We start from the raw sequence: 22,784 nt of genomic DNA, 5'->3' as shown, positions 1-22,784 counted from the left end.
GATCACACAACCAATCGTCTCCAAAGCAAAAGTATGGATGGAAGTGAGTATGCCGGTCCTATTTATACCCGGATCTTGGGGGTGTGGCCCAGCATGTAAATCTTACTGGCTAATTCCCATTGGTTTGTTTTGTACCACTTGGAGGTGATTGGGCTCCCAAGCGAGACCCCATTACATCAGTATCGACGTAACATTGAACATGACTGACTGAATGGGAACCTGCTTTTCACTCAACTCACCCCAGACAATAACCTTGAAGATATTTTCACTGTCGCTGCTGCTGTTAAACTTTATTTGATATTCTCCAGAGTCTGAGTCTTCAATGTTTATGATGGTCAGAGATCCAGTCTGATGATCCAGCTTCAGTTTGTCTCTGAATCTCCCAGTTCCTTCATTACACTGAACATCTGTACAGTTGTAACTGAGATGTTCAATAATTTCAGCAATGAGAGTGTCTTTAAAAAACCATCTAATCTCCCCTTGTTGGTCTGTTGTAACACCAGTGTTTAGAGTGACTGAATCTCCAGTTGTCAGTATCACTTCATGTATACTAACACCAGAAACACCTAAAGAAAACAAGCCAAACACAATTATATAACAGGAAAGAGCTGTGAAAATATGTTTGCTTTGTTAGAAGGGAAGGGGTAGCACCACAAGTTTCAAACTTTGTTTCACAGCAAAATCCTCAGTGTTAAATTAACACTGCTGGTGTTTATGAGTCCACACCCAGAGAGTGAAAAGGTAACACTGAATCAGTGTTGAAGTTAAATAGATAATTAAGTGATTCATTAAGTGATGACTGAGCATTAGTGATGAACATCTGCTGTTAACAAGCAGAATCACTGAAGGACAGAGAAACACAAGAACTATGGAAGAAATGATTTTGTTCCTCTGTCCTTCAGTGATTCTGATCATTATCATCAATATTGGTATCATCAATAATGTTCAATCATCACTCAATTAATCACTTAATTAGTGTAAACAGCCAATCACACGGAACAAGGACAAGGTCAGTTTGATTCACTTCTTGCGAGAGAGGCGCGCAATTCATGTGTCTTCCGAAAATTAAGAGATCATCATGAAAAATATGAAATTAAACACATTTACAAAGCAGAAATAAACACTGATACTGTGAAAGTTTGAGATGGCAGCTAAAAGAAAATATCTGACTGCATGAATCAAACAAATAGACCAAATAATTAATATAGTTTCACAAAGAGCTCAAAAGAATACATGTAAGCTTCATATATTGTGCATGTATTATATTTATTTTAATTTAAAAGCGAAGTTTAATATTGTCAATTAATATAGGCCTAATTTTATGAATATGTCATGAATTATTCATAATTTTAATTTATTTAATATAAATATAATGAATAATTAACAGCAAAAGTTGAGCAATTTTGTCTCTAAAATGTTTTCATTATAAACTGATTTCATTTGGAGAGAGAGATACAGGGGAGTGGCTTTATTGCATCAGATACGTGTCACTTTACTCATAGCTGATTGGTTCAGTTTAGGTTTGTGATCTCTAAACTCTAAAACATGTTAATGTAGCGTAAATTACCATAGCAATGAAACCCGCTAAAAACCAATCCACCTCCACAAGCCCGAAAAACCAGAGTTTGCTAATCTTGAACTTACCTGGGTAGAAACTGAAACAGGCTTTGCGCAACAGGCCACCTGAGTGTGGACTCATATAAACACTGAGCACTGTTAATTTAACACTGGGAAATGTGTAGAATTATAACAAATCAGTTTGGACGATTATGTATCATCTGTAGAGCTCTAAAATTGAATATTTTCCACTGTTGGGATAAGTAGAAAAGATTCTTAAGGGTTTATGCCTTGTTGTGCTTTTTATGCATTGTTTATGTCTAAATGCTGCAACCAAATTGCCTTCAGGAAATGCGATAAATACAATACATAATGTATTGCATGAAATCAAACAGCAGAAGAACATCATTTATTAACACATTTATGATCTTACACATCACTCACAAACACCTTCTCATACAAATCCTCTTCCCACACATTAGAGATCATTGCTTGTTTTATCAACCCCTAGACCACGGTTAAAATTAGTTTATTGATATTTTCCACCATATTAATTTACATTTTTTAAAATTCATTTATTTTTAATTGTACAGTATCAATGTATCAATTATTTTGCATGCATTTACAGAATCAGAATGTATCAGCACTTGAAAGTTTTAGACTCATTTAAAGTAACAATTCAAATTATTTTGACTGTTCCTTTGAAATGTTAATTAGCGATACAGAATAAATGACCAGGACACAATTTTACATGCTATAATTTGTTACAGCAATGTCATAAAATAACCAATTCAAACCCCTAGATATTTAAAACAGCAACGGCTAAAAATGAATAAAACTGAATAAATTCAAGCTGGGTCATGTTCAAACACTTTTGGTTTCATTAACATTCAGAAAAGACACTGTAACAAATGAATGCACTTACCAGCCATTAATACATACACTAAGATCACAATAACGACCCTCATTTTACAATAGTCACAGAACGCTGAATCTGTGGAAATGAAAGCGTTTGTCCATGTAAATGCACAAGTAAATTTGTGTTCTTCTGAAACTGAAAGTGGTTGATGACTGGTTGTGTCTGTTTCAGTGACATACTCAGATAAAACGCCCAGAAAGCAGGTTATACAACATGGCTATTTTTTCTCAGAGTATGTGGGTAAACTTTCAGTTCCAAAAACTGATTTAGTTCTCTAAACTTAACCTGCTCCAGAGCAAGTAATGTTCTAGTGATAAAGTTAAACATGCTTAATATTCTGCTTAAATACAACTTAACTGAGTCAGTGAACAAAGACAAATTAAAAAGTTGAGTTAATTAACTCTGTGTTTTTAAAGATAGAATAAATTATTGCCAGTTTTATCTTAATATACATTTCCAAAGACTTGAATAGATGAAAAAAGATAAAACAGGTGCAAAATCTTCTAAAATTCACAGGTATAATTGACAGAAATGTTGAATTTAAACTTCTCCAAAACATGCTTAACTGGATAAATTTTATGATATCTCTTCTGATTTGTTTATTATTTTTTTATTATTGGAATTATAAAAAAGAATAACTTCAACATTATCTTTTCTGTTTTCTTTGTTTATCCTCTGGTCGATCTGACGTCATTAATCAGAAGAAGCAGTCGCAGCAGCCACGCCCATCAGTGCAATGATGACCAATCGGAGCACAGAATCACGACAATGGGTGTGGCCTTCCGAAGGAACAACTGAACAATAAAACAGAAATACGATTTTCAAGAAGCTGACTTTTTCTTGCTCCACAGAAAAAAAAAGTCAAAATTGCTTAGAAAGGCATGAATAAATGATGACAGAAGCTCATTTATCTTAAGTTACCAATCAACATTTTAATTTAGTGAATAAAGGAACTCAGCACTGCTGTACCTGCACATGTGTGACAGAGGTGAGTGATGTCCAGATGTTGAGTCTGGTTGCTGATGGGATTGTTCAGCACACAGCTGTAGGTGTTTTTATCCTGATATTCCACCTCCAGAGGTAGAGAGAGACTGATGCTGAGATCAGACACACTGATGCTGGACAATAAACTGTTTCCTTTGTACCAGGAGAGAGTCACATGACTCACATTCACAGCTGAACACACAAATGAACATGATGATGATGATGATGATGAAGAACATTGTGAAGAGTCACTGCTGATGACAGGAACAGGCAGACGAGCTGAAATAAAGAAAAAAAAAATATGTAGGGAATAACTGACAACAAATGCTAAACTGATTAAAAGGACTGGTTTTACTGTTAATTGCTCTCATTTCATCCACTGCTTTGTATTTATTAGGTAGCGTATCTCAATAATTGTGCCACTTCTTTAAATCCTAAAAACCTCAGAATTTTCTACTTACAAATATGCTAAAATGACTAAAACGGGATTTTTACATTTCCCAAAGTGGATGTGAGCATATGTACACTTAAATTACACATATTTCAGCTTAAAAACTTAAGTTCAGCTGCCTTACAATTTTAAATATAATCAAATTGGCTTCACAAGTGTTTTCAACATAACATTAAAATTAATTAAAATCTTTTTCAGATTTTCAAAGCTTCAAATTGCTTCACAAAATGATTGAATTTGTTTTGAAGCACTCCTGACCCCTACTGTTCAGAGTAAAAAACATTTTACAAACATATTGCAAATGTTTTTTGAAAGTATACTCTATCAAATGCAATTAAATTCTAATATTAAGTGTCTGTATAACATGTTCTTTTATTATTTTTCAGGGCTTGTTTGGTTTGTTTTATGGGTGGCTGAGCTAAAAAGGCCAATAGCTTATTATCCACTATTATTCCTTTTAATTATACAAAGTCCTTATTAAAATGTCTGTATTTTTTTAAACAGATCTAATGTCAGGAAAAAACTATACAATTGTTCAGTGATTGGCCACTGGGGGCAATCTCAGTTGTCCATCGGTGAACCGTTGGGATTTCGAAACGTTCTCGAAACAGTTGTGATGTAACAACGCCACATTTACTGAAATCACATGACTTTGGCAGTAATTAAAGGCATTCTGGTAAAATATGGATAAACCCAGCTGGGTTTGCCCATATTTCATCAAAGTTTGGGTTGAAACAATCCAACATTTTTACAGTGTAAATCTGTGAATAAGAACTACCCAACATGTTCTCCAACCAGTACGCCTATATAGGTCGTTTGTCACTTCCCTGAAATACAACCCATAGGAGCGTTTACTAAAGTGGCGCCCCTATCGACAACAGGACACTTTCATTTTAATTCATGAAATACGACCCATAGGAGCATTTGCTATAGTTGCGCCCCTATCGACAACAGGACACTTTCATTTTAATGCATTGTTCCCTTTTATCTGCGTCATGTTTTGGGTTTAGCGTAGCTCAACTGGTAGAGCATTGCAATAACAATATGTGATCATGTGAGTGTGGGTTCGACCCCAGAGAACGCATGTGCTCATAAAGTGTATATGCACTATAAATCACTAAGGTTAGGTTTAGGGATGGGGTGGGTGTAGTCATTAATAAAAATTAGTTTTGCTGAATGAAAATAGGAGAAATGGTATAAAAAGTCCACACGTTGCATTTAAATGAACATGCATTTTGATTGGTAATGACAGTCATACGTCATTTCATGACGACAGATGTAACACGACACTGCCATTATTTTTACACCCACTAGAGGGCGTATGACTTCAAAACGTAAATATAGGTCGTAATAGGGTGCTTAAAAAACGACCTTATAGGGTCGTTTTTTTTTTTTTTGGAGGACAGTCTCCCAATGTTGGACTGACGTCGAATTTTGGTTGAAATAAACACCAAAAACATACAAGGTGCCACACGTTTACTATTAATGGAAGCTGAAGACCATTACAACTTTCTTCAGCCTTACATGATATCAACTGAAGATTAAAAAAAGACAATTAATCTCTCTCAATCTGATTAAACTACTCCACAAGCTTCACTTATTATTAACCATGTTGACTACAGAAGTTCTGATGGTTTTGATGTTAATGTTTGGTTGAAAATGGTTTGTTCATAATCGCCATCATTGTGATCAGTGTTTGCTTTAGTTAATCAGTTTGATTTGACATTTTAACATTATTTTTTTTCTCTGGCTGCTGTAATTGTGCTTATAGTAAGAACAGCAACTGTGTTCAGATAATGTTGCCTGCTTGATGATAATAGAGGGATAATCATACAAAATGATAACACATGAAAAGAATAGACTCTGGATGACATTAGCAAATTAGACCACTAAATGAGGATTTTTTTACACTGTTTATTCCAATCAAAATTTAATGTCTGTCAAATATTGGAGCTTGACATCAAACAAACGTTGGGTTTAGACATCAACCCGATTATCATTTTCATCCCAAATTTAACATCTGGCATCTGTATTAGTTGGAGTCCTACGTTTTCCTGACGTCACACTGATATACTGTACCGCTGAGAAAGTATTTGTTAGAGTGATAGAGGCTCATTGAGTGCTTTTGAACCGAAGGCCAAAGTATCATAGTTATCCCATTGCTAAGAAGCTGATTTAGTAGACAGAACAATTAGTGACTCACCATAGACAGTAACAGTGAATTTATATTTGTCTCTCTTGCCCTTGATAGTCATTTCATAGAGTCCAGAGTCTGTGGTTCTGGGGTTTGTGATGGTCAGAGATCCAGTATGATTGTCCAGCTTCAGCCTGTTTCTGAATCTCCCATCAGGAACATCATCATACGTGGAGAAGATTCCAGCCTCTTTATTGATTTCAGCTATACGACTCTCTGGATGTTCGAATGTCCATGATATCAGATCGTTCTCCTGTCGCTGAGTCTGTAGAGTGACAGTATCTCCCTCCGTCACTGATACTGACACCATTTTCACTGCATTTGAATTAACAAACACTGCAGAACAGAGGGAGTTTATCATCAGTAGCACATTTAAGTAAGAATAACTATACGATTTGGCTGTGGCTTTATAATTCAGAAACCCTTGAGGGCCATTTAGTGAACTGGAGCCAGCAACTTATTGTTCATGCTCTTGCTTTGTCTTACATGTTTCAATAAGATTTAGGCTCTTCCCAGTTTGAAATTCTGAAGGGATATAAACTTTATGCATATTGCAGATACTTTGTACCATCAGATGGAAACAGCTGAGTGGTGTCCAGAACAAGACTTCCAATTTCATCATTTATATGCCAATAATATAATAGAAAACTAATGCACCGAACGTAGGATCAAACACAAACTATACAGATTTATAATTCTGGTAATTATAGAAATGCTTAGAACTTACCAACCAGATGCCAAAAGGACAAAGAGCAAAAAACAAGAGAGCAAAACATTTTATTCATCAGTTCAGAAAAAGGGAAATGTTTAAAAGTCCTGTAGAGACTGCTGAAGTGAAACTGCTTCAGTCTGTGTCTGTTGGGGGTTGTGCTTCCATTATATCCTTTTTGTTCTTCTTGCCTCATGCACTTCAGCATGCACTGCAAAAAATGATTCCGCATTTTAGTTTGTTCAATGTAATTTTGTAAGTTGATACAACTTGTAGTTTCTTAATTTGTTCGTTCAACTTAACATGTTAGGTTTTTACTATCTCAACTAGTCTGTAAGTTCACTGAACTAGAGTATGTGTCGCCTCAATTTAAAAACATATGCTGAACCATTAAGGTATAAGTTCTCATTATTTATCGCGAGATCACGTGAAGCGCGAAAAAGGTCTCATTCGTTCATCGGCATCGCTGGCATAGACTGGCAGTTGGAGAGTTTGTCGGCACGCGGCAGATTTATCTTCCATTATCATCATCAACTCTGGTAAGTAAATATACGTTCATATTTGTGCAATGACTTTTAAAATTACATCTATGAAGTAATCATCCATGTATTTGTTTACATTATCAATGTTTATTGATCACATTGGACCTTTGCTAATCCAGTTTGGCCAGTTATGTAGCCTAGCTAGTTTATAGTCAGCAAACTAAAGCTAAAAATCTATAAAACTAGCCAACTATTACTTCTTTTTCTTTATTTATTTATTATTTAACGTAGGCTACATTATTTCATTAAGTTTACGAAATGTGGTGGTTGCTAACGTTAGATTAATTTAATTTCAGGATATTTCGATCCTCTCGTATTTAAAATAAAACTTATCACAATAGACAAAGTAAAGTTGAAATATCTGCACCGAATTCAGTTTGTGTGTGTGTGTGTGTGTGTGTGTGCGCGCGCGCGGGTTGTGTGGTTGTGCGTGACAGAGACTGAGCGGGAAATTTGCCAAAATTTATAGCGGGAAATTTGTGGCATAAAAAAATAACGCACATATTCTCTCCGGAGACAGGAAATAGTTGAAAATGAACCTCCAGTATATGAAATGAAAAAGAGGTGGCCAGCTATTTTTTGTGAGAGACAGGTAAAGTCCCAGACTGCTGAAAATGGTGTTTACTTTAATATTTAGATTTTTTGCAGTGTTGTTTAACATGTTGCTGTTATGTTTGTCATTTAATGTAATTATTTTAGATCAATGCAGAATTCAACAGACTAATGTCGCTGGACCTGAGCAAGTCCTTTTATGAGGGTCTCGACCGAAATCTACCAAAACTGCTGTGCCTGTACCGTTCAAAGCGCTGTGCTGGGATTGCAGAAATGAGGACCATAATGGACAGCCTAGATAAAAATGTAAGTACATATATTCTACTGTACTTTTTTCATAAACATTATGAGCATTTCCTTTCTTGTCCTGCATAGCTTTTATTAGTGCTGCAAAATATTGAAGACAAAGGTTAAATGCCATTTGTAAATGCAGAAGTATTTAAAATGAATTACTACTTTTATCTTTGATAATCAAAATGACATATTAAAGTTTTTTTTTTAGTTTTTTTTTTCCCTGTGAAATCAATTTCTACAGGCCGTAATATTTTAGCTTGATTGTAACTTGCTTCATTTATTGTACAGATCTATGAATATGCAAAATACCCCGTTTATTCACAGTGTATAGTATTGGACTTAATTATCTCAGTTTAAAGGGATAGTTCATCCAAAAATGAAAGTTCTGTTATTAATTACTCACCCTCATGTCGTTCCAAACCCCAAGAACTTCATTCTTCTTCGAAACACAAATTAAGATGTTTGTGATAAGATCCACAACCTTTCTGACCCTGCATAGACAGCAATATAATTACCACATTCAATGCTAGAAAGGTAGTAAGGACATCTATAAAATAGTCTGTGGCATCAATGGTTCAACCTTCACTTAATGAAACTACGAGAATACTTCTTGTGGGCAAGTAAAATAAAAATGTCTTTGTATAACAATTTCTTCTCTTCTGTGTCATTCGACGTGCATTGACAAAAGTACCACAACACATGCATGTGATGCTGCTGACGTAGGAGCCGGCATTCTGACTTAGGACCCAGATACGCTGCGCCTTGTTTACAAGCAGAGGAATGCACACGCATGTGTCGTGTTACTCTTGTGACCACACATCAAGGACTGGCATGGAAGAGCAGAAATTGTTGAATAAAGTGTTTGTTTGCTTTTGTTGTTGTTTTTTGCACAAAAAGTGTCTTGTATCTCACAACATTACGCTTGAACCACTATAGTCACATGGACTAACTTAATGTCTTTTATACCTTTCTGGGCCTTGAACATACATGAGTAGTTCCCTTGCTGTCTATGCAGGATCAGAAAGCTCTTAGATTTCATGAAAAATATCTTAATTTGTGTTCTGAAGATGAAAGAAAAAAACGAATACTAAAGTAAAAAGTGAAACCGCTTCAATGCAACAGGCCAGTAAATAAACTTCTAATAACAGTATCATTAAACTTTTTTTCTTTTCTTTGGGGGAAGGCATCAAATCAACGAAAGAGGGTTGCAGTACTGCAGGGTCTGCCATGGTTCATGCATGAGAATCCATCGCAATTCATAAAGATCTGTGAGGTATGTGGAAAGTATGGAGGCACGTTGGAGGCAGTTGAATAGTTGAAGTTAAAGGTATAGTTCACTTAAAATTGGAAATTCTATCATCATATACTCACCCTTGTGTTGTTTCAAACCTGTATGAATTTCTTTCTTCTGCTGAACACAAAGGAAGATATTTTGAAGAATGTCAGTAACCAAACAGCTAACTGGTCCCATTGACTTCCATAGTAGGAAAAAATATATACTGTGGAAGTCAGTGGGACCAGTTAACTGTAACATCAGAAGAAAGAAATTCATACAGGTTTTAAACAACATGAGGGTGAGTATATGATGACAGAATTTTCATTTTAAAGTGAACTATCCCTTTAATGTATTATTTCTAACTATGTGGATGGAGTATGTATAAGATTAAATGTAGCAGAGGCTATGGTATAGGACAATGTAATATCAGCAATAGCACTCTTTGGACTGTAATTGTTTCCCTTGGGGACACCTTAAAAATGAATTTTCATGGACTCTCTATGCATTTGGATAATTTATTCACACTAATCACAAAAAAAAATCACATACTAGCTCTTGTAAATGTTGAAATTTCCTTACATCCCCATGAAATACAATTACTATCCATTTAAGTTGATTTATAGATATATTAGAGAATGATTAAGTGATTGAAATGAGTATTCGAGCACCACTTGTCATGAAGGTAGCACTTAACAATAATACTCATGTTGTGTTTAAGTCTTTGAGCTTCAGTGTTGTATGTGTGAAAGCACATTTTGAAGTTTGTCTTTTTTAATACAGCACACAGATTCCGAAGAAGAAATGATCAGGGGCATGACTCTAGGAATCATCACAGTGGTGGAAGATGTGACAGACCCCATTCCATGCGACTCTGATGTGGCCCTTGTTATAGAGGAAGCGGTTGTTCTGCGAGGACTTGGTGACATACAAAATGCGTATGTGAACATGATGGGATTGCTTTATGCTCTTAACGTAAACTACCCAAAAAACCTCAAATACACTTTTGAGGTAATTCAGCGGCTGCTGATGAACATTGGAGCGGATACGTGCAGTGCAAGAGTGCACTCCCTTAAAAATACATTAAGTTAAAGATGTTGTTGAGGTAAGGTGTTGTGTATTACTATCAAAGGCCTGTGTTTTTTGAATATTTTACAGTTTTTCTTTGTTCTCTGTTCTCTGCATCGATGGCCTGACATCTATTTTAAACAAGATTTCATGTTTTAAAGTTATTTCAAAATTTAAGGGGTGTTATTAATGTGAAAAGTCTTAGTGTTAGTTTACCCAAAATGACAATTCTTTTGTTAGATAATCAACCTCATGTTGCTCTAAACCGTCTTTTGAACACACATCAAGTTATTTTTAATGAAATTGTGAGCTTTCTGTCCCTCCTTTGACAGCCTACACAACTATCACTTTCAAGGTCCAGAAAGGAAGTAAAAGACATTCTTAAAGTAATCCAAGTGACTACAGTGGTTTATATATTTGTTTGCATGCAACAGTATCTGCTTTCGCATTCAAACAAGAAGTAGGGCTGGGCGATATATCTAACGATATGATCATGCCATCTAGTCAGTAAAGCCGGTTCCGTGATTATTGCTAAATCGCCATCACCTGCTTTTAAATGGAGTGGCATTTAATAGACAGAGCCGTAGATCACTGACAAGCTACGCAATATCGCGTTCATTATCGAAGGTGATTCATCTGGGATAATGAACGCGATATTGCATAGCTTGTCAGTGATCTATGGCTCTGTCTATTAAATGCCGCTCCATTTGAAAGCAGGTGATGACGATAGCGGTAATCACGGAACCGGCTTTACTGACTAGATGGGCATGATCATATCGTTAGATATAACGCCCAGCCCTAACAAGAAGCATGTGCTGTCATGTTTTTGGAAACATGCGATGGAGAAAACTATTTAATAAATAAAATGGTATGAAACACTAGCAATGATTCATAAAACTGAGCTGAAACCACTGAAATCACTTGGATTACTTTAAGGATGTGTTTTCTGGACCTTGAAAGTGCTAGTTGCGTAGGCTGTCAAAGGAGGACAGAAAGCTCACAAATTTCATTAAAAGTATCTTAATTCGTCTTCCAACAAAGGCAAGTCTTAACGGGTATTGGATGGCATGAGAGTGATCAATTAACAATGGTATTACCATTTTTTGTGTGAACTGAGACTTTTTTTTTTTTTATATACATGATACACTTTCCATGCATTTTCACCATTAAAATTTATGAAATTGCAATACCTTTTTATTTGACAGATTGTTTTATTTTGAAATTAAATTATTTTTCTGTAATGTATAATGTAGTTTTTAGTTTGTATTTGAAAATATTCAGAATTGTTTCGAATTTCTACTAAGAGAAGTTTACGCTATATTTTACAGTTAAAAAGTTTTTACAAAAAATTCATTGTAATCCTTTGAATGTTAACTGAGTTTGCCCTTAACAGTTATTGAATTGTAAGGGAAAATAAAATCGTTTGTATGGAAAAATCTAATTATTTGGTTGAATGTGCTGTTGCAAGTTGAGAAAAAATTTTAGTTGAATGAACATAAATTTTAGTACAGATAACTTGAAAATTTAAGTTATCGTATTTCAACTAATCTTTACAAGTTCAGGTTAGTTGAAATAAGTTGTTGGGCCAACTATTTTAACTGTGTCAACTAAATTTTTAAGTTGAACATACTTAGTAGATTAAGTCAATAAAACTTAACTGAGTCAAAGCAAAAAGATAACTAAAAAATATAAGTTGAGTGAACAAATTTTTTTTTACAGTGTGTCATTACATTTGAAGCACGGAAATGACTCAATTGATCTGAAGAAAACACACCATCTGAAGTTGCCCATTAGCCATTATAAGAATATTTCTAATCTGAAACTTTCCAAACTGTTTTTCAAAGAGAAATGATGTAAGATTCCTGTTGCATTTCTAACTGTTATTTCTTTAGGATTTTTAAGACTAATTTTTGCTTCCTCATTTTCAGTTTAAGCTGTTTGCAACTATCGTTAAGATGAACAGAGCAATGAACAATTTGAAGATGATGATGAAGAGCATTGTGAAGAGTTAGCTACTGCTGATGGCAGGAACAGGCAGAATTAGATCAACAGAGATTGTGAGATTATATGTGGGCCAGTAATTCAACATTTATTCGTCTGAAGATTACAGCAAAATAAAGTATGGCAATAAACACAAATAAACGGTCCGGACAAAATATACGGAACAAATCCTTGCCGGAGCCGTGACGCGCCGCGGACACGTGCAGTGTGGTGTGGGGTGGCGCCGCGCAGTCGAGTACTTGCAGCTTTTGGTTTCTTTTGTCAGTGATGGGCATCGTCGTGTTAACAACTGCGGTCAAGTGGGCGTCTAGTCGTGTACTTACGGTATTGGGTGCTGGAAACGGTCAAAATGGATTTAAAGACGGCGTTTCCTTGTATTTACCCCTAAAAAGGGCAAACCATAAAGAGACATCAGAAAGGTTATTTATTTCTATTTTCCATCTTATTAGGACACAAATAAGTTTTGATTAAAAAACATGACCTTTATTTTTTGTTTTAATGATTGTATATAAGCTATAAATTAATTATTATACACAATTTATTGTTAATAAATGTTAATATTAATGTTAATTATGATAAATAATATATTTTTAATGTAATTTTAATTTTCTTAAATTTATATTTTTGATTTTAATGTTTTATATATTAGACATAAAATAGGCTACTATACATTATTTATTAATATAAAATAATGTTGATATATAACATTAAAAACAACATTATTTTTAAACATTTTTTATTAATGTTAATGTTAATTATCATACTTCATTATTGTTATATTATTTTTCCAATTTATATTTTTGGTTATATATAAAAGGTGTCTAAAAATTCACATTAATATTAACATTATTTAATATTAATAAATAGTGTATAGTAATTAACCTAATATATATAAAAACATACAAATCAAACATATAAATTCAAGAAAATTAAAATTAATACATTATTTTTCATAATTAACATTCATTTTAACATTTGAAGACTTCAGATGCAAAAGCCATAAGTACCGTTTGAAATTTTCTTCTACAATAAGCATTTTTATCAAGCTGTATGTTTATGTTCAGTTATTTCACTTTAATGGCAATGAAAATGACCTATTAATTGCCATTAAAGTGGAATTACTGAACCTAAACATACAGCTTGATAAAAATGCTTATTGTAGAAGAAAATTTCAGATGGCACTTAGAGGATTTGAAGTCTTCATTTATTAACAATAAATTATGTATGTATAATTAATTCATGTATAGCTTATATACAATCATTAAGGCGAGACACCCCAGGTGAATAGGGTAAAAAAATTAACTAATAGATATCACCATAATTCCCTAGCTGATTGATTGCATTAAAAATTACAAACATTTTTTGTTACAAGTTTTCTAAAACCTTATGTTTAAATATGTAAATGATGCATTATCTGATTAAATATGCGCTAAGTTGCATACATTTCTAGAACAAAAATCTGAATATTGGATGACGTCAGGTTCAAAATTCTCATTTAAGTTTTTGGACATATTAAATTCAAAGGTTTTTACAAAGGGAATTTTGGATATCTCTTTTTATCACTCCATAAATCAGAAATTACTATCAACAGCTAGAAAAAAAAAAAAAAAAAAAAAAAAAAAAAAAATCACAATTTTTTAGGAATAAAATGTTGTATAAAATCAGGCAAATTATATATCAACAAATCCTTCAGTAAAAATCTTCAGAATATAGAATAAAACTGTAAAGTTTGGTGTATGTAAGTTCTGATGAAGTGGAGATTTCTGAAAAAACTCATTTGAGAAAACAGCCTTTACAGATATTTACTGTAATTGAAATCTATACACGCAAATAGATTTGACACTTAAAAGTGTAGTTTGGATATTTTCTTTCCACCAGTCTGAAAAAAAAAGCACTTTATGAAAAGCCAAAAAGCACAAAATCTCAAAATTGACAGGTGCCTGAAAAATCAGTGTTTTTGCCTGTAGTGTCTCCCCTTAAAACAGAAAATAAAGGTCATGTTTTTTAATCAAAACTTATTTGTGTCCTAATAAGATGGAAAATAGCCATAAATAACCTTTCTGATGTTTCTTTATGGTTTTGCCCTTTTTAGGGGTAAATACAAGGAAACGCCGTCTTTAAATCCATTTTGACCGTTTCCAGCACCCATACCGTAAGTAGGCCTACACGACTAGACGCACACAAAAAAAAAAAAAAAAAAAGTGCGGCGCGCCTGACCGCAGTTTAGGTGTGTTCGTCCTCGTAGAGCTCGTAATTACAGTTTGTAAGCTGGGAGTTTTCTGAAAGCTCCCACATGTACCACGTGGCTGCTGTACACCTTGACCGCTGTAGAGTCATAGGTGTTGATAGTGGTGCCATGGAAACGCATACTTCCTAAATCACGCGTTTCGTTTAAAGACATTTGGCCCCGTTCGCGTTCCATAAATACGAGGTGTCGTGAACTATGGTCGTGAAAGCTTCTGGATATCCACCATCACAGTATGTCCATCCATCAGAATGAAGTTCTTTATTTTGTACATAGCGAGTGTTTTACTCGTGCAGGGTAAGACAGACTATTTCTTAAAATGTTTATCTCTCTTCCGATCAGGAATTCTGGGCAGTTATTCATTTATTATTTCTTAATTATTCCCATTTTAAATGACTGCATCGTTATAGTTTTAGACATGTTTCTAAAGTTGAAACTATAGCAGTAAAAATGGCGTCGTGAAAGTAAAGAAACATTATTATAACTCTCCATTAGCCAAATATTAAGATATTGGAGACATATAGCAAAAAAATATTTGATCGCTGTTTTTATCATTAATGGTAAATATCGTATATTTTACTTGGGTAAAGTTGGTTTTATATTCGCACATTCGGACATCCGTATTCAATAGCCTTGTTAATCACACTACATTGGACATTCACAAGTAAAAATGCCATTAAAACAATACTTGCCTATTTTGATCGACTGTGAAAAAGTTAAGTTGACAATCGTTGACAAAAATTCGCAAATATTAATTTATTGCACATTTATTGTAAAGTCTGAATTTATCAGAAGTCCGAATGTGCGAATATAAAACCAACTTCTGATAAATTCAGACTTTCCAATAAATGTGCAATAAATTAATGTTTGCAAATTTTAAGCAGCGACATGATATTGACAACCAACGATTGTCAACTTACAACATTTTTCACAGTCGATCAAAATAGGCAAGTATTGTTTTAATGGCATATTTACTTGTGAATGTCCACTGAATGTCCAATGTAGTGTGATTAACAAGGCTATTGAATACGGATGTCCGAATGTGAGAATATAAAACCAACTTTACCCAAGTGTATAACTTATAGCTTCAGTTGTTTGATTTCTGAGCTTTTGACTTGACCTGTGATTTTAACTGTTTATCTCCAGGTGTGTCTGGTGTTGATACAATGTCAGTGTCAGTGAAGGAGGGAGATAACAGTTCACTTTATACGCTGATGTTAAACCAAACCAACAAGAAAAGATTCATATGGTATTTTAAGGACACTTGTGTAGCTCAAATCACTGGAGATCTCAGCGTAAGATCTGTACAGATGTTCAGTGTAATGAGAGATTCAGAGACAGACTGAAGCTGGATCATCAGACTGGATCTCTGACCATCATGAAGACCAGAAACACAGACTCTGGAGAATTATAAACTGAAGATCTTCAACAAAAGCAAGAAGAGTGAAAAGACCTTTAGTGTTTCTGTCCATGGTGAGTCATTTCATGAATGTTTAAAAGCATGGTATTTATCACTATCATCATCATTAATGTTTATTATATCTGTGACCATCACAGTTATTTATTCTCTACTTGTGTTCCAAGTAAATAGGTTTTTCCTTAAAAAAATGTTAAAGTGGAATTTGCTTAAATATCACACTTTGCTTCTGAAAGATTTTATGATCAATGTAAAGTATGAGGCCCCTGGACCTAATGGAGAGACAGGGAATGGTCTCTGCCTTTTGTATTGCAAGTAAGGAAGGGTCCTCTTGGATACTTGGGTAAAGTTGGTTTTATATTCGCACATTCGGACTTCTGATAAATTCAGACTTTCCAATAAATGTGCAATAAATTAATGTTTGCGAATTTTAAGCAGCGACATGATATTGACAACCAACGATTGTCAACTTACAACATTTTTCACAGTCGATCAAAATAGGCAAGTATTGTTTTAATGGCATATTTACTCGTGAATGTCCACTGAATGTCCAATGTAGTGTGATTAACAAGGCTATTGAATACGGATGTCCGAATGTGCGAATATAAAACCAACTTTACCCAAGTCTCTTGGATATGACAATATTAGACTTGTTTTTCTATATGTATCACATTCCTATACCATGAGCTATATAATGTATTCTCTCTCTCATTGGTTAAATCCATACTACACACTTTACTCTTTCTATATAATCTCTGACCCAGCTAAATAAAAATGAGACTTAATACTCTCCCTCAGCGCTGAGATTGTTAATTCAATTGCCAATTAAGAGGACTAGGATGAGGCAAACCTCGGGATTAATAATCTTTACAGCTTCATACGCAGAACAGAATGATAGTTTTAACAGTTTTTGGTTCATAAGAACGGCAGTGGTATTCTGGAGATTAACAATTTCTCATCAGATCATTTCTCATAATCTGTTTAGATGCAGATTATTTTATTTTTTTTTTCATGTGGATTTGATGAGTGTAAGCATGATAAAAATGTGTTTAAAAGCAACAAATGTGGACAAATGTTTTTGACTTGTTTGATGTATTTGTCTTTTAATATGATCTCAAAAATATGTTTTTGCTCATTTAAAAAAAAATGCTTAGCAATGTGCATGTTTTCACATTTAATTGTGCATTGTGCTATGAATATTATGAATGTACATTTTTAGTGTCAATAATCAACTATTAAGTCGTTAAATTTAAAATATCTGTGGCTATATACACTGATCAGGCATAATATTATGAGCACTGACAGGTTAGTGGATAGGATATATTAGGCAGCAAGTGAACATTTTGTCCTCAAAGTTGATGTGTTAGAAGCAGGAAAAATGGGCAAGCGTAAGGATTTGAGTGAGTTTGACAAGGGCCAAATTGTGATGGCTAGACCAGTGGTGGCCTCCAAATTCCCCAGATCTCAATCCAATCGAGCATCTGTGGGATGTGCTGAACAAACAAATCTGATCCATGGAAGCTCCACCTCACAACTTACAGGACTTAAAGGTGATAAAGAGGAATTTTTCGTAGACTGAGAATCCAAAGACTGTTACTGAGTTTTTGAAATGAGCGCATGCGTAAGAACAGCCCTCCTCCTTCACAGCTCACTTCAAAGGAACGCCTCCCAAAACTCATAAACACGAGTATTGGAACACGAGTGTTTACCACCGGCATTCGCTGTGTCGTGTTTTTTAGGTTCATTATGTCGGACTCACCGCAGGTAACTCATAATCTGCAGTTGTTACTCCTGTCTCCTGACAAAAACATTGCATGTGGCGCCTGTGGAGTGTGGAAAGTTACTGGAGAGCGCAGCCGCGCTCGTCTCTCAAAAGGAACGTCACGGCAGTGACTGACAAGCCAGAGGGCCAATCCGCGCACATCTCTCACAAGGAACGTCACGGCAGTGATTGACAAGCCAGAGGGCCAATCGTTTACGCGATGATCGCGTAGACGATTGGCTGATGTTTTTAAGGCCCTACCTCATGCACAGATGATGTATATTAATATTATTACTTTCAGTGCACCTAATAAATAGTCTTATCAGTTAGTAAAGACAGTTTCAAGTAATATTGCAAAAATGTATAAAACAAAACCTTCTCTTTAGCACCTTTAAAGGATTTGCTGCTAACATCTTGGTGCAGATACCACAGCACACCTTCAGGGGTCTAGAGGAGTCCATGCCTCGACGGGTCAGGGCTGTTTTGGCAGCAAAAGGGGACTAACACAGTATTAGGAAGTTGGCCATGATGTTATGCCTGATCGGTGTATAATATAGAGACCAAATTGATTGTCTTGATTTTCAGGAAATTAATATTTTCATCTCCAGTTATTTATTGTTGTAGAGTTTTTTTCCCCCAAAAAAGATCCTTCAGTGGCTGTTGGTTTGTTTTTCAGGTGTTCCTGCACTAGAAGTGAAAACAAAGTCAGTGAAGGAGGGAGAATCTATCTCTTTAGATCCTGATGTGATAAAACACCCAAATGATTTGATCAAATGGCATTTTAATGACATTTACTTTACTAAAATAACTGGCGGTCCTAGTAATATCTGTACAGAGGAACTGTTTGAACATCAGAATTCAGAGAACTCGGAATTCAGAGGTAGACTGAAGCTGGATCATCAGACTGGATCTCTGAACATCGCAAACACCAGGAAAACAGACTCTGGAGATTATCAACTGAGAGATCAGCAGCAGCAGCAGCAGCAGCTTCTGTATCGGCAGCATTAGGAGCTTCAGTCTTACTGTCATTGGTGAGTGTAATTGAACTTAATCACTTCCAAACCTTCAGCCAAAGCACTTCTTGCTCTTATTTTCTGCCTTTAACCTCTGCTCTGCTTGTTTTCTAAACTAGCCTTCTAATGAACCTGCCATTGTGTGCTATGAATATTGTGAGAAATAACTTGGGATATACCTCATTTGAATGTTACTTTAGATAAAGGTGTCTGCAGAATGAATGAATCATCTCAAAGTGACTCAAAGTGCTGAGAAAATAATTCAGATGCAGAGTGCATATTATGTGGTGTTTTGGGTGAGGATGAATCATCAGAAACAAAAGGTTGGGGGAGAATCTTTCAAACTAATTCAGTTTTAATGCTGTATATTAATGTAAAACATTTTTTAAAGCTGAAGGTGGCTTTAACAGCTGAAATAAGCATTCAGAAATATTCTGAATAATAACATGAAATGGATTTGAGTACTAATATGGTGTAAAATAGCAATAAATTAATTTCCTCCTATCCCTTCAGAGGTTTAATAGTTAATCAGGGCATGAAAATATGATGATCACTGATACTTGTAAATCAATTGTTTTCATGCTGTTTGTTACATTATGAATACAGAAATATTTCTGTACAATCTTTATGATCTGTAGGAAAAAGATTTCACGGCACTGTCCTGTTTGTTTTTGTCCCACTGTCCCAGCAATGATTTATAATTATGTTGGCTTTACACATACTGATTTACTATTTTAAAGCTATGGTGTGCAATTTCATAGAGGCTAGCAATAGCAAGCTGGCTTTGTAAGCATGAGATCCCACCCTCCGGCGTTAAAATACCTTGTGTTTTCAAGCACATAACATTACAATAATAATGAATGTACCCAGCTAACAGAATTTTGTTATAAGAATGTTCTCTAAATAATATTCAGTGTTGGTTCTGGGAATGTAAAAAACGTCCAGTTTTCTTGACGTTAGAGGAATGTTTTTATAAGGTATGATGTTCCTCAAACATTCTTTCAACTTAATTTTGATCTAAAATTCAACATTGTAGGAACGTTGATTTGTAACATTCCAAAAACATGAAATTGTCCAGTTTTCTTAATGTTAGTAGAATGTTATTTAAAGGTTAGTTTGATGTTCCTGAAACATTCTTTCAATCATTCAAACACCTGCTGTGAACAAACACTGAAAGAAAGAGAAATAAGAACACAAACTACAACTTTCTTCAGCCACAGCCTTAGATGAACTGAAGATAAAAGACATTAAATCGCTGAGGTTTGGAAATACATACAGTATGTTAACATTGATTGGACAAACATTTATTGGTCCTCAGACTTCCACAGCAGATATATTTTTTTGAATTTAGTATTTTTTCACATCATTATGTCCTATGTCCATTATATGCTATGTCCTCTGTAGTGGACACCAGGACTAAGTTGTTTAAAAAATAAAATGACATGAAATGACATGTATAGGCAAAAACAATTAGATTTTTTTAAAATCACCAATTAATTTTTCGGCTTCAGGATTGTTTTTAACCAAACTTTGTATAAAGATGATTCTCAACTATGTTATGAAAGATATAATGGAATTAATTGATATACCATTTTACTTTATGCAATATGTGGGTAAAATAGCCATACATGGGTTTTCCCATTCAATACAATGTATATATACACTGTATCTAATTTGCAAATTAATGTGTTCTTGGAGCAACAATTTTCATAAACTGGATGATCAGACCTCTGAAAACTACTATAGACTTTCATTGAGTGAGTGTTTAAAGTGAACTCAAGACTTTTCCAAACTCCAAATTCTAATCTGTCTAAGCCTAGCATCTAGCTTAAAATGTTAGCAGTGTGCTAAATCGTGCTAGCAATGATTGTACATGTTAGCAATGTGTTAAATCATGTTAACAGCATATCAGCTATGTTACATCATGTTAGTAATGTGTTAAAACATGCCTGCAATGTAAAACATTTTGACTGTATGTCAAAAGATGTTACAATTATAACATAAAAGTTTGTCATCAACTTACCTAGTTCACTGTTCATTTCTTCTTCAGGTGTTTCCTGTGTTGAGACAGTTGTGTCAGTGATGGAGGGAGATTCAGTGTCAGTGGAATGAGGGAGATTCAGTCACTCTACACACTGGTGTTCAAACAAGGCATCAAAGACAGAAGTTATTGAATGGTATTTTAATGACATCTCGCATCGCTCAAATCAATGAGGATCTCAGTTTTAAGATCTGTACAGATGTTCAGTGTAATGAAGGTAATGAGAGATTCAGAGACAGACTGAAGCTGGATCATCAGACTGGATCTCTGACCATCACAAACATCAGAAACACAGAATCTGGACTTTATGAACTAGAGATCAATGACAGAACCCAGACCTTCAGTGTTACTGTTCATGGTAAGTCATTTAATTAAAAAAAAAAATGTTTAAAGTCAGGTTATGCACATTTAAAAAACAATGTATTTATTGTATTTATTATAAAACAAAATATCAAATTATTTTTAATCACAATTAAATTTTCCCCAAATCGTGCAGCCCTGATTCACATAAAAGTGGAATTTGTCGAATTATCTCAGTTCACAGTAGAAAAGCATGACTGCAGAACTAAATATTTTTTAGTTTTGTTTTCTCATACAGTCTATGATCATTTGTTTTAATACATCATTGTTTTTTGGTTCACTGGGAATGTAAAGTACAAGAGGATTTGATGTAAAATTAAGTATGAACAATGTGTTTATAAGCATAAAAGCCTATTTTTGCATTGAAGCACATGCAATGTATTTCATTTTCACAGTTCTTTCATGATTCAGCAAACATATCCTACAGCAGATGTTTATTTGTGTTCCAGATGTTCCTGTTGAAGAATAAAATGAAGACAATGGCCAGTGAATGGAGGGAGAATCTCTCACTTTAGATCCTGGTGTAAGTAAAACACCCAAATGATGTGATGACGTGGTATTTTAATGACACTTGCATCGCTAAAATCACTGGCAGATCAGAATCAGATCTGTACAGATGATCAATGTGAACATGCCTGATGGAAGATTCAAGAGACAGACCTGAAGCTGGACAATCAGACTGGGATCTCTGACCATCACAAACACCAGAAACCACTGACTCTGGACTTCTATAAACTGGAGATAAACAGCAGCAGCAGCATCCGTCACCGCCGCAGCAGCATTGGCATCAGCATCAGCAGCTTTAGGAGCTTCAGCATTGCTGTCATTGGTTGAGTATTATTTAATTTATATTATGCATTTTTTTGAGGAATTTACAGTTTTTCTCAGTCGCTTTGGTACATTTCTCAGATCACAACTGAAATTCTCAAAACTACTTGTTCAACCTCCACATCATCTAGTCACTTGTGCATATCATAAAAGCAATTCTCATTCTTTTGAGCAAGTTACAGGCTTTTGTAGGTAACCCAATATGTGGTACTGTTTGTATGATTTGCAAATTTTAAGAATGATTCGTGAAATGTACCAAAGGGACTGAGAAAAACTGTAAAGGGTCCCAATCATGCTTTTTTGAATATTCTCTTTCATGCAGTTTGTAACATTGCTGTTTGTCAATGTTAAAGGTCTGCAAAGTGTCAAGGATCACAGTTCATGACAAATAAAGGTATTGTGTTATAAACTTGTTACCTTGTTAGCCCTTATGTATTTGTAGCCTTTAAGAACCCAACTTTGCAGTAATGGTCATCGAGGGTTGCTTTGTGAGTTTTGGGATTTTGCAAGCTCCTGCCACATATACCATCAGCCTGTACCATCCTGGCCACTGGATCCATGTCTGAGTGAATGA

At 34.7% G+C, this 22,784-nt stretch overlaps 1 protein-coding gene and 2 long non-coding RNA genes across 4 annotated transcripts in view; 2 read left to right on the top strand and 1 right to left on the bottom strand.

Moving 5' to 3' along the window:
- The window catches only part of LOC125263285, a 1,003,076-nt gene that overhangs the window by 4,245 nt on the left and 976,047 nt on the right, over positions 1-22,784 (top strand). The window lies entirely within an intron of this gene.
- LOC125263306 lies at positions 1,940-3,510 on the bottom strand. Its single transcript, XR_007183786.1, has 2 exons — positions 3,446-3,510; positions 1,940-3,270 (listed from the first exon to the last, which is right to left on the bottom strand). It is a non-coding gene; the product is annotated as an uncharacterized LOC125263306 (long non-coding RNA).
- LOC125263308 lies at positions 15,995-21,131 on the top strand. Its single transcript, XR_007183787.1, has 3 exons — positions 15,995-16,262; positions 18,645-18,999; positions 21,032-21,131. It is a non-coding gene; the product is annotated as an uncharacterized LOC125263308 (long non-coding RNA).

Source organism: Megalobrama amblycephala, linkage group LG2 (genome assembly GCF_018812025.1).
Source record: "Megalobrama amblycephala isolate DHTTF-2021 linkage group LG2, ASM1881202v1, whole genome shotgun sequence".
Classification (NCBI taxonomy): domain Eukaryota; kingdom Metazoa; phylum Chordata; class Actinopteri; order Cypriniformes; family Xenocyprididae; genus Megalobrama; species Megalobrama amblycephala.
This window is presented reverse-complemented; position numbering and strand designations above follow the sequence as displayed.